Here is a 13,054-nt window from a genome sequence, read left to right on the forward strand (position 1 = left end):
AGGTTGTCGCTTAGTTTCGGTAAGCGGTAAGTTTTGAGATATCTGAATCGCAATGTTGATTCTCGATGCATTGAAGGCGAACAGGTGTTAAAGGAGCTATGAACTGTACCAAGCGACCCCACCGACTGTGTCGGCTCCGAACGGCGATTTCAACGTGTTGCCCGTGACACCTTTTGTATAGGTGAGTCTGATAGGTGCGTACCTCCAGCACATAGCACGCTCCTAACCAATCATCATCCCGAATGACAACGTTCTTGCACATGATTTGTTGATAACGAGAGGCGGAGCCTGTTACGTATCTATTATGCGCGGCTACAGAATGGGGTACGCCTCCCGTTTTCAACAAATCAGAGACGAGAACGTTGTCATTCGGGATGATGGTTGGCTAGGAGCGTGCAATGTAGTGAAGTTCATCTTGAAGTGGGTAACGCAGAACGTTATGTGTACCTCCGCGTTGGCGTCTGATTGGGTGCTACAATTCTTCAGATGATGTAACGATGGATAGAGATATCCGGACGGCGGTGCGTCTACTCGCCCGAATACGAAAGAGAGTGCGTTTTTGTATTAACGGTGCACAAGTTATGAAGGAGAAGAATTGAACAATAAATTGTAAATATAATTATGAAGCGTAGAAGAACAATATTACATCTATTAAACCCCTAACTAGATACATGCAGATAGGAGTTCTTACCTCCTTTAATGGAGCCCAGAAAGCCATCCAAAATATTTTCTGTTTCTGGCGAATTATGAAAGGGCGCAGCTTGACGTGACAACACAACACACACAAAAATTATCTTTACGCAGTATTTATCTTGGAATAAAACGCCCTCGAACATCGACGCGCGCATTCCCGCTCGACTCGCTCTGCAGGTCGAAACGAGAAGGAGGAGGATTGTGATGTCATCGTGGTTACAAGAGAGACCGCGCTCCAATCGGGCCCGGCGCTCTTCGCACTTTCTTTTTTTCTTTTTTATGTCTACTCCGAGTTCTCTCTCTCTCTGTGTAGCAGACGACGCTTCTCCAAACAAACAAACCAGTTAGAGCGTTGCACCGCGATGACGTCAAAGCGACACTGGCGGCTAGTTGCGGGCATTGCCGCCGTTGCGCGCGGTCGCGATTTTCAAAATCGAATTTCGCGATATGTATGCATCTGTCAAGTGAATCACTTCGCATGGTGCCTTTTAGCAGTCAGGTTAACGGCTTGTTTGAAAAAAAAATGATCGTGACTAAAGCGCTTTCGATGTTCCTTTAAACGCTGCTCATATGCTTCCGGCAGGCGTAACCGAGTTGTCCAAACAGAAGGCTACAGTTGTCGCGTATTATCTTCGAAGTTCCGGTGTACTTGATCAACCACACTTCGTGAAGGTGAATTTCACGTTTACCGGGTGCCAGGCCGAAAGAGCAACCAGCGCGCAAGTGTCCTGCGCTGCGGGGATATCGGAGACACGTAAGCACACAATATCTGTGCTGATGCTCTCTTACAGATAAGATCTTCTAAGTGTGTAGCGCATGCACGAATGTAGTTTAGAATTTAGTTTAGGATACACATGTGTCACTGGTGCGCATTTTTTGGGGGCGAAACCTTAATGAAGCGTCATATTCTTTCTGCATTCTTTCCCAAGTGATTTGACGCGCTCTTTCAAATACGTATATACGTTTTCGTGCTATCCCTTGCGCTTTCTTGCACTTAATGACTCAAGTTTCAAACAAACTTGTTCTGTTTTGCTTCCCTTCCTGAGGTGAGCTGCAAATTAGTGTGCTTCACAAACAAAAAAAAAAAAGAAAAAGCAAGGACGTTCATCTGATATGTATGTAGGCAGCAGGGTTACAGAATTCGGTCATCCATTCCATTCCGAGGAATGGAAATTTGTGAAAATTCCATTCCTTTCAGTCCCTCGAAATGAAAAGGTATGGTCAATTTCCACTCCTCAGATAGCTTGGCAATCCCATTCCGTTCCTTGAATTCCACCAATAAACGAAAAGGGGACCGGTAACCGTACACTCTTAAAAATGAACTCGTGAACGTTCTCGCCCCTGATTTGCTGAAAACGGAAGGAGGAGCCTATTTTGTGTCCATTATGCACGGCACAAAATAGGCTCCTCCTCCCGTTTTCAACAAATCAGGGGCGAGAACGTTGTCATTCGGCATGATGGTTGGCTAGGAGCGTGCTATGTGGTGAAGTTCATTTTTAAGAGTGTACTGTATAGCCCAGCGGTGCAAGCGGCGATTGACATTACCCAGCACAGAAAATGCTCAAAGACAAGGTTATTTCGCCCTTGTCCATGTGTAGGTGCGGTGCATGTGTACAAAGGGCACGAGGGCAGACACCAGCGGGTTCAAACCAAAACTATACCAACGGGTTACCCAGACCATTCACCTTTCCAATTCCAATCTGTGAAAAAAAAAGCCTAATTCCGTTCCCATTCCATTCCCAGGACATCTTCCGACATTCCATTCGAATTCCATTCCGAGCTCTGATAAAACTATAATGATTCCGGAATCATTCCAACTCCGGAATGACAACTGCACAACCCTGGTAGGCAGTATACCGCTCCAAGAGCTCCGCCACATACACAAGCATTGCCGATGTAACAGGCTTGCTGATTTTAAGCCGCTCAATCCATCTCTTCCGACGATGCGTCAAAGTATACGGTATTTTGGTGTGTGGAAAGAAGAAAACGCGGAAAGACAAACTGGCTGTGCCCTCCGGGCGCGAAGTCGCATTGTGGCACAGAACAGAAGTCGTTTGGTTTGGTTTGCTGGTTGTTGTCTGCACTGTTTCCTTCATCCATGATTTCAACAGCAAGATACAGGTGCAGCTCAACGACCCACGCGACAAGCAGCACCCTCTCCGCAAGTGAACGCGTGGTCGGCCGTGTGTACCTTGATCGGCTAGTCCCGAGTTTCACCGCTGTGCGATGTCGATTTGGCGAACAACGCGAATTCTTAACGCTATCTTCTGCGCTGCAAAAAGCAAATGGCAGTTACCTTTTAGCTCTGCCTCGTACCTGAACGAAATTGCCAATCGTAAGCTCGATTGGATTTATACACTATACACTCTTCAGACGTCTCCCCTGAAGTCACTCTAGTCTCACCTACAAGACTTTGACGTCAACGTTTCGTGCACATGACCGAGTATCTATTGTACTTTTCCGTAGCTCCCTGTAAACATGTGGTAATGACGTGACCCCAGGAAAACAACTTCCGTCACATGGAATTAATGTTTGAAGGAGCGTGGGCTCATCAGAAGAAGCAATTACAGGGATGCATCGCCTGTTTGTGTGCGTTATTCTTTGTCTTTTTTTTTTCTTTTCTACTGTCAGACATGTCAGTAACATATGTAGTCGGTCTTCATTAAGGTCAGTGAGCTCCGACAGGTGAGGTTCGCAAAATGTCAGTGCTATACTTACTACTAATGTGCACATTGTTTATTCTTCTTACATTACCCGTAAAGGTTTCCGACGCAGGTGGCGGCTTCGATATGCGCATGCGGTTTCGTAATTTTGCGACGTTTGCAAAAGGGGTGACGTGCACTACATACGTGCCGTTGACAGTACCGCTTGGCTTTAGATTGCGCACGACACTTTCGTTGCTTTCCTTTTTTTGCTCAAGAATAGCCAGTGTTCGGAAGCATGCGGGAGCTTCGCTTGTGAGTAAATTTTGTCTGACATATTGAGTGATTTGCTTTGTTCCTCTTCTTTTTTTCTTTTGTGGAGGGGTGGGGGGTGGGGGCATTTCGAAGGACCTGTTCCGCGTTGTATCCCGCGTGACGTCAGCAACTCGAGGGCCCAAATGCCTGGTTATGCAAACTCTACACAATGAAGGCCGCTTAATTGCAAAAGCTTCACGTATAATCACAATGTAGCCAACTTTTTTTCCTCCGTTTCGTCACGGCAACTTTACTTGCCAGCCTCTAATAATCTTGCCGCGTGATACGCAAGGCCATAAGTGATATATAGAGTCACTAAATAAGCTACACTTCAGAGTATCGACACTGAGGCAAAAGTGACGAGTTGGAACCGCCATGTTGTTTCCGTTTGGCCTCCAGCGCCACGTCTACTTCGAAAATAGAAATAGATGAAGATGAAGCTCGGCACTGGAAGAAGGTAACAACTTCGAAGAGTGCTCCATGGATGGCGCTGGAGGTCAAGTGGAAACAACATGGCGGCCCCCAACTCGCCCTTTTGCCTCAGTGTTCATACTCTGACGCGTAGCCAATTTAGTGACTCTAGTGATATATAGCCAGACCTCGGGAAAAAGACTAACGAGTGCGATAAATTACGATGTGCACAGTCACAATCACCGAAGCGATGAGTCTGACGTGATTGCAATCATTTCGACAAGGCACTCGCGATTACCTTAGGCTGATGCCTTATGATATCTTATCAAATGCTGATGCGGCATAGAGGAGGACAGTTGTTACCGTTGCGCTCAGTTGTGATCTTATCGCGCTGGTCCGAGCAGTGCGATCACACTGTGACTCCCCGCCGCGGTACGACACAGTAACCGCAATAGAACCGGACTACGAAATCGCGCGTATGTAATAATTCATGTAATAATTTCCTGAGTGTGCCATCACAAGCTGCGGCGCTTTAAAGGCCGGTGCTCTTTGCTTGAAGCTTTTAAGAAACTCACAATTTGCCCTGTCTCCAGAGCACTACAGGTTTTCCCGTCGTATTTAATCCTTATAGCGCCGAATTTAATCCTTATACCGTGGAATTTAATCCTCATTTCGCTGGGTTCAATCCAGCGGAATTTAATTATACAGAAGAAGGATTAAATCCCACGGTATAAGAATTAAAAGTGGCGGCATGAGGATTAAATCTAGCGAAACAAGGATTAAAAGCGACGGCATAAGGATTAAATTCCGCGGCATAAGGATTAAATACGACGGGAAAACGAGCTGTAGTTTATGTGTGCGCAAACTCTCCCGCATGTCACTTGTGGAATGCAAATCACTATTAAACGTTTGCAGCGCGATATTTCCGGAGCCGGCGACAAAGCCGCGGCACAGTAGAGAGTTTTAGTGTATCGTACTGTATCGCCTTCGCGTACGTGAGAGATAGCGTTGGTGATTCTGCGCACGCGCAAAACATAAAGAGAGCTTCGCGCATTGCGCGGAACCATCAACGCTATCTCTTCCGTTCGCAAAGGCGATAGAGTAACGACACGCTAAAACTCACTAACTAATGTCACTGTACCTTGCTACACGTAACGTTGTTCTAGAATTGCACTCGTTTTGGTCGTTACCGGCCTCGGTGGCCCAGTCGGCAGCGTGCTCGCCTTTGGATACCGAGATCCCGGGTTCGAACGCGGCTGAGAACGCCAGCAACTTGATGGCAGGGGACAAGTTTCTTAGGGTACATTTATGCTGCAGCATCGCTGCTCGCTGCTCGCTGCAGCTTCAAGCACATCGCTGCTCGCATAACCGCTAGGGTGCGTTTACCCTGCAGATTGCTCAAGATGCTGCTCGCTTTCGCTATATCAGTCGCCTAGCAGCGTTCACTGTGGAAGGATGGAAACCGACTTCATCACAACCAATCGCAGGTCGGATTTCAAGACGCCAGTCATCAATGATACCAGGAAGACAAACATGTTTACATTCCTAGGTGCAGCGAGCAGAGCGGCAAGCAGCGGCGAGGATAAGCGAGCAGCCAGGCTGCAGGGTAAATGCACCAACAGAAAGCTCTGTGTTTGACCTGTCATCGCCAGAAATCAGGTAGTCCCCGGGCATGTTCAAACATGTTTGGCAGCATTGTTGTGGCGATGATCATGGCGTGCATCTTTGGCAAGCAGCGATGCTGCAGCATGAACGCGCCCACAGAGATACATGTGTTTGTTTCGTCATCGCCAAACAGCGATGTGCCATGTGCCAGCAGCGATGCTGCAGCATAAATGTACCATTAGACACCCCATCTACAGCGAGGGATGCTAAATACTGGGGTGCCGTGTGGTGAGCTTTCATAGCTTATTCTTATTATTATTATTATTATTATTACTATTATTATTATTTTTGTCGTTCCTGTGCCGAGGACTAGAAGTCTGCTTTTATTGTAATTTCTGTATGTCAGAATTTAAAACCAATATATAGACTGTCGCTATTTTTGATAACATACCCCTCCTCCCCCTAAAAAAATGAAATAGTTGTTGTTTTCTCTCACAGAGCGCTCCGGTATCATATGAGCGATAACGTCAGCCGTTCTCGCTGTGGGGTGGCAGGTGTGTTGTTATCGCTATCACACGAGTGCGCCAGTAATGACCCATAATCACGCTTTGTGATATCGTGAACGTACGAGTATCACTGAGAACGCGTGCGAGTGAAATGAGCGCACTCTGTATTAGATGTCTGTGATCGTGAGTTATCGTGAGTCGAATTGCCGAGCTGCGACCGGAGTTTTAGGCAACAAAAGACCCTATAAGAAGCTCTACACTGTAAACTTTTTCACACCTTTAAAGGTGTGCTCTATGAACATTCAACCTGGTTGCGTAACATTGCACCTCCAGGGTGATATTTTACAAAATTTGGAAAGCATTACTAAAGATCAAGTGTCAGTGCAAATCTTGCTTTCATTATGTCTTGGATATCGTAGGTACGAGCTAATGCATATATGCATCGCTATCGATAATCGAGCACGCGCAAGTGTCTACAATACTGTTGAACAATGTTGAGATGTTGCAAGACTGAATTCTTGGAGGACAGACAACACTCGAGTAAAGAAAATCTGTGCAAAACCGTGCTCCATTATGGTGTTACGAAAATTACACCTAAAAAGGCGTGCGCCATGCACGCTATTACACCATTAAAGGTGTGAAAAGATTTAGAGTGTACAAATCCCGATTTCGGCACAAAAAAATTGCATTTATAGGCACTGTCTGCAAATCGTGCAAGGAAACAATGGATAACACGGCAGTTGCTTTCTCTGATGCGTAAAAAGTATGCATTGTATGGCGCATTTTTAAAAAGCATGGGTCCTTCTAAATTACCTGAGTTTAAGAGTTTTCGTTATCACTTAAACTCTGGTCTTGGAAAAGCCAAATTAGCCTAGCTATTACCATAACATATTCAATGAGTCATCCGTTAACAATTCAGAAACAACCTGGAGACACTTACGAAGTATAATTAGTCGTCCGAAATACACCAGCGGAATTCAAGAAATGATTGATTAATACTGGCTGATATGTTGAATGTTTAACTATTCTGTTAACGTTCTACAGGGAAACCTTGCTTATGTGGTTATAATCGACAGCCCATGAACGATATTAGTCGTAACAGTAATACCATGTTTCTGCAACTGACTGGTGAGAGGGGGGGGGGGAATATGTTTATTATATATAAAAAAATAAGAGGGAAAGGTTAGCCACCGGTATGGCGGCTTGCTATTCCCAGGAAAAAAGGGGAAAAATAACTGGTTCTCAACTGGAAAGAACTGGTTCTCACGGACTTGTGAGAATGAATTATATACCATACAATAATGAATCTCAATAACACGTTGAAGGCGTTCAAATCCAACCAACTAAATATGCTTGCAAATTATTTAGTGTGCCCATTATCATATGTGATGTGTTCGTTTGTTTCCAAGAAGAATACAATAAGCAGATAATATACGGGTCTTTACATAGGCAGGTAATATACAGGTCTGTAGGTCTATGTCTTAGTAGGTTTTTAATTTGTCTTGTCAGGTCTTAGTATACAAATTAGGTTCGTTTTCAGGAACATTTCCTTTTTTTTTTTTTGATTGCGTGTTAGCACCGCGAAGCAACTGTGGCTATGAGCGGCGTACAGATGTGGACAGACGGAGAGAGGAGAGCAGGAAGGAGTGGGGGACAGGGGGATTAGTATGCGTCCTGGGCCGACTTCAGGGGGAACTGTACCGACATTCGTCTGGAAAGTCTTCGGAAAACCCAGGGAAAACCTCAGACAGCACAGCCGGCGGTAGGATTCGAACCCACCACCTCCCAGTCTACAGCACGACCTTGGTTACCACCAACGAGCGGACGCCTTAGCCCACTCGGCCGTGCCGCTGGTATTTCAAAATTTAATGCAGACTGCGAAGGTCACAGTGCTGCGTAAAGAAGGGGAGAAAAACGAAATGAAAAACTACCGCCCAATTGCTATTCTACCCGTATTTTCGAAAGTTACGGAAGAGCTTAGTTAGGTTCGCCTTGGTAACTTTCTGGAGACACATAATTTAATAAATGCGAGAGAAATGCGTGAGCATTAAGCGCCTTTTCCTGTCCATGCTTGACTTCAGGTTTTCACTTCCGGTCTAAACCAAACTTCATGTTGTCCACTACCGTTTTAAACACCACTTCCGGTCTATACTTAACTTCCGGTTCGACGCTTTCAATTACTATATGTAAGTTCATTTAATTTAATTGACCTAAATTACTGTCAATTACCCTTTACCGACTGCCCGTGCGACAAGGGAATATGACCACCAGAGAAGTCATTAGTGAGTTTTAGTATACCGCTGATAAGGTCATCGTCCCTATTGGAACCAATCACAGTGGTGCGTGACTCAGAATCTTGTCCACTGATTAGTTCCGGTTGATATGGTTCGACGCTAGCCACGTTATCAACGGTCTGCTAAAACTCACTATTGAGGCCCCAAAGATAGCGTAATTTGAAACGTCGCGTGTCAGCACTCCGTCTTTGACGACGTCTGATAAGGAACCTGCTTTATAGCGAATTCAACTGATTGTTTTCGTGCGTAGAAAGTTGCACTGGCTCGAGCGTGCATGCATGCCCCACGGCCGCTTCCAACCAAATGGCATTGCGCACTCGCGTTTCATTGGTCCTTTGGTTCGCTCTTCGTTCGTTTTTGCCTTGATAGAAGGAGTGCGAGAGAGAAAGGAGAGGGACGGCTACCGGCATCAAAGCTTGGAGCCTCGCCCAGGCGGTTGCCCACTCTCTTTCCTCTATTCCGCCGTTTCGTATGCGAGGACGTTAGTGTCGCTTACCGAGACCGTAATAGTCAACCCCAAAATAGGTGGCACGTTGACTATCAGCTACACAGGTTCGCTTTAAATATGTTTAATTACTTTAGCGATCATCTTATGTTTTTAAATGTAACATCGATGCACACTGACGTCCCTGTTTTCGTACAACACTGGGAGCACTCCGCGTACGACGCTTTTTTTTTTCTTGTTGCAGGCGGGAGTATCTTTACCCCTCACACTCTAAGAAAAAAAGGAGTAAAACGGGGAGTAATTGCAGCTTCTACTCCCCTAGTCTGCAATTACTCCCCATTTTAGTCCCCTGACCCGACATATAGTCCAGACACTTACTCTCCAGGACTGCAAATTGTCACTGAACTTCGCGAATGGTCTCCTGAATGCAACAGTCTACGTCATTATGTGCCCTTGGTCAATTTGAAGGGCATAAGGCTATATAACTCAGCCAACGTAGCAATTTTCCAGTTACACAGAGTAAAAAACAGTTAGCGCATCTTTCTTCGCAAATTGTGCCATATGTATGGCGCAAGATTTTATATCACTCGATATATCACGGTCGACGGTTAGCTTCAAAGTATTTTCATGCATGCACACGAATTATGCATTTGGGACTCTTACAACAGCGCCTGAAATGCAGTCTCCACTCTGTGACATTAATTTACTCCCGTGCATTTACTCCCGAAAGGGACTATTTTTTGTGGCAATGCATTTAGTCCCCAAAAGGAGTAAAAGTACTCCTTTTTTTTCTTAGAGTGCACCGGAAGTGAACGTGGGAGATGGCGTTGCTGCTGCACGATTTCCTGGCAGGCTAATGGCGAATTCGGGTGGCCATTTCATGGGCAACGTGGCCTAGCGCTCGGAAATTGTCCGCTCTGGGATCACGTGACCGTTGCAACCCTAACATGAGTGCCAGGAATCTAGCGGTATTAGCCTCTTGGATCAGACTATAGGGGCATCGCGGTCCCTCGTCTTCCTGTTTCGTCGTCTGCTAACCCACGTGACCTTGCGGACGCGCGGGCCGCATCGCCACCCTTGCAGTCCGGATGTGACGACACCGCATTTAGTGGGGCAACCTGTTGCCCGGTCTTATGGAGTTCGGGCGGAACAAGTGCTAGCTGGCAAATTCCGGGTGCTTTGGAATGCGCCAGGCGAACATGCGAGATTGCTTCGCTTTGTCCAAGCGAGCATGAGTGCTCCGGATCTTTCAAGAAACGAAACAAAGTTGCCACGAAATGACCACCCGAATTCGCCGTAAGTACCGTAATTTCACGCGTATAAGCCGCACCGCAGACGAGCCGCAGCACCCGTTTTGAAAATTTTCTGGCAAATAAGCCGCGGGCAATACCACGCGACTGATTTGTGCGACAAAGGAGACCATAGAGAAGGCCATAAACCCTGTGGTCCATACTCCGGGAGTCGGCATGGGGTACAACAGGGGAAGTCAGTTCTAGTGCTCTATCGAGATTGGATTGTGCCCTTGTAGCATGTTTTTCATCCATGGATAGGTCAGTGGTGTTACAGAAGACACGAATCACTGTCACCACTTTCGGTAAAGCGGCTTGGGGGAAGGCATCAGGAAGATCAATCTACTCAAATGTGGACGCGCCCCTGTTACGCACTGTTCGTGCATCGGCTGGGCGGTGCTCTTACAGAGACACTGTCAATCATTTCGTTATAACCGGATTATGGGAAAAATACCAGGAAGAAATAGTCATCAGATAAGTCGCACCGGTGGATAAGCCGCAAAGCGCCCGTAGAGAAGAAAAAAAAGAAAAAAGAACGCGCATAAGTCGCGGCAACTACCCGTGAAATTACGGTAGTTCACCATATAGGCTAAGGCCAGTGTTGTACCCGCTACCGAAATATGGTATCGCGATACCGATACTCGTTACTTGAGAAAAAAGTATCGAAATACCGATATCGATACTTCTTTCTTAAAGTAACGAGTACCGCTACCGTTACTAAAAGATAGTAACGCGATACCTTGCCCGATACTTTTGTTGAAAATACGAAGTTGATGCAACAGACATCTCGCATACGTATACACCCCATTTGTATAATAGCAAATTGGGAGAAGACAGTTTTGCAGCAAAAGGACATCATATTTATTATGTAGTTCGACACTTTGCTTGACTTTTATCGGTAGCTGGTTCTCAAAGTCTTCTTCTGCTATCCTAGCAGGCCGTGGTCTCTCCGGCAGCTGACAGAGGCCGATATGACAATTACGTTAGTGTCAGGCCCACACATACCGTGGTGTCCAATGACCAAGAAAACCTATCCGAAGTTACAACACCACAGTACAAATGTGAGCGTGACTCAGTGCGACACGGCAGCTTAGCAGTGGAATCCAGAGCGCACTGTCCAGGAGTTGACCTGTGTTCGTTGACCTCAACTCTTTTGTTGAGCGCAGCTTGGTTATTTCCTCCAGGTTCGAAAAAAAAGTGAACATGTGTTTGGTATAATTCCCATTACGGAGCACGTATAGACGTTTCCACAGGCTTCTTGTCGAGCGCTAGGCGGACCAATGACAATGAATAATAATATGAAATATGGTCGGTGAGGAAATGGAAGTATCGGTATCGGTAACGATCGCGTTACCGTAAATTTGTAACGGAAATACTTTTACGATACCGATTTAAAAACGTATCGCGATCCGCACTCCGATACCGAAAAAAGTATCGATTACTGTAACGCCGTTACTTGTAACGGCGTTACGTACAACACTGGCTAAGGCACGCGGAGAAAGAGGAAGACAGAAAGATTCGATACCCTGTCGTCTTCGTCGTCTTTTCCATCCGTATCATCATCGTCCATCTAGGTCACCTGCGTGCTCACGTTCGTGTCGCCTTCTAGAACATACAAACATTCCGTTTTCCACCCGGCAGAGCAGGTCCACGATCCCTAGCCCCGACAGTAGAACCCGTGAAAACTGCTACTGTTTGCAGGTGGTGACTTGTAAGTGTAGTTTTCAGCATTCATATTGAGTGTTCAGTGCTGGAATGCACGCTGACCTAGATATGTTCTGACGTTGTTCAAGAACATTGCCTGATGGGCACAGTATCCCCCGCGTTTCAAAGTGAAATGACGAACTGGAGTGCACGAGGGGCGAAATGTAATAATTATGAAAAGGCGTGGTCTAGAACGTTTTCATGTGCATTTGCGTAATATAATTTTAAGCACCGCGCAATAGGAGAGCTGCGGCCCTGCTAAGCCTAACGGAGGTGGAAGCCAGTGTCTCGTCAAAGGTATAGTGAGCACTGAAGGCCACCTCCAGGACAAAATAACGAATGAAGCTTGGGATGGAAACACTTAACATTCCTGGAACATTATGTATGATATATATTAGCAAGATTTATATTCGATGTTAAGAAAAGTATTTGAAAAGAGGTATAGGTGGGGTACATTGACGTGCGCTGGTTCACCAGAAAGAGGGAAAAAGCACGGGTAAAGCTATGGTGTGACGTCATATGCACGCCACCTATACTGGAAATAGCAGGTTTTCAATCTGCTTGACACTTTGGAAGAAATTTGGAAACTATCGCTTCGTATATTATGCAAATATCGTATTCTTCCGCTTCGTTGAAGATGAAAAAGGGGGTTGCGGCAGTACTGTTCGAAGGTCAAAAACATTGTGATACGGTCCGTCGGGGTCGACGCCTTCAACATTCATACAACCTATACCGCATAAAGGGTAGATAAGGGTATAAGGGTTTCTAGCGTATTCTAAGGTCGTCTGTCGTTTCAGATAAGAGGGCGAAGCGGCATCGGTAGACCGAGCCCATGTATAGAATGTGCATCGGTGGGTTTCTCATACGCATTTTACCCGCTTGAGAGTCAGTCGACGTAGAAGTCAGGATCCCTGTTGCCGAGTTGCATCCCGGTATGGCGTTACGGCGAGACTCTTCACGAGCAGCCATTCGATAGAGTTTGCCAGTGATTGCCACACTGTGAAATTAAACTGTTCGTCCGCGTCCTGATGACGCTTGTTGGTATGAGAAACATGTGCTCGCCATGTAGCCTTACACAACCCACCACATGTCATTGCAGTGCCAGCTGATCGGTACCAGTTTCGAGACTTGTGTGTTTGACTGAACTATC

The 13,054-nt window shown here is 46.1% G+C and overlaps 1 protein-coding gene across 7 annotated transcripts in view; it reads left to right on the top strand.

Annotated features, from left to right (window-relative positions):
* LOC135370301 (uncharacterized) overlaps positions 1-13,054 on the top strand; it is a 181,730-nt gene that overhangs the window by 116,925 nt on the left and 51,751 nt on the right. Inside the window, exon 1 of one of the 7 annotated variants that reach the window (XM_064604023.1) lies at positions 11,724-11,911. The exons of 5 other annotated variants lie outside the window; for them this stretch is intronic. The gene's annotated coding sequence lies outside the window, so the exon portion shown is untranslated. Of the gene's footprint in view, positions 1-11,723; positions 11,912-13,054 lie in introns of those variants that run through there. One more of the 7 variants, XM_064604014.1, reaches the window with a different exon arrangement.

Source organism: Ornithodoros turicata, chromosome 10 (assembly GCF_037126465.1).
Source record: "Ornithodoros turicata isolate Travis chromosome 10, ASM3712646v1, whole genome shotgun sequence".
Taxonomy (NCBI): domain Eukaryota; kingdom Metazoa; phylum Arthropoda; class Arachnida; order Ixodida; family Argasidae; genus Ornithodoros; species Ornithodoros turicata.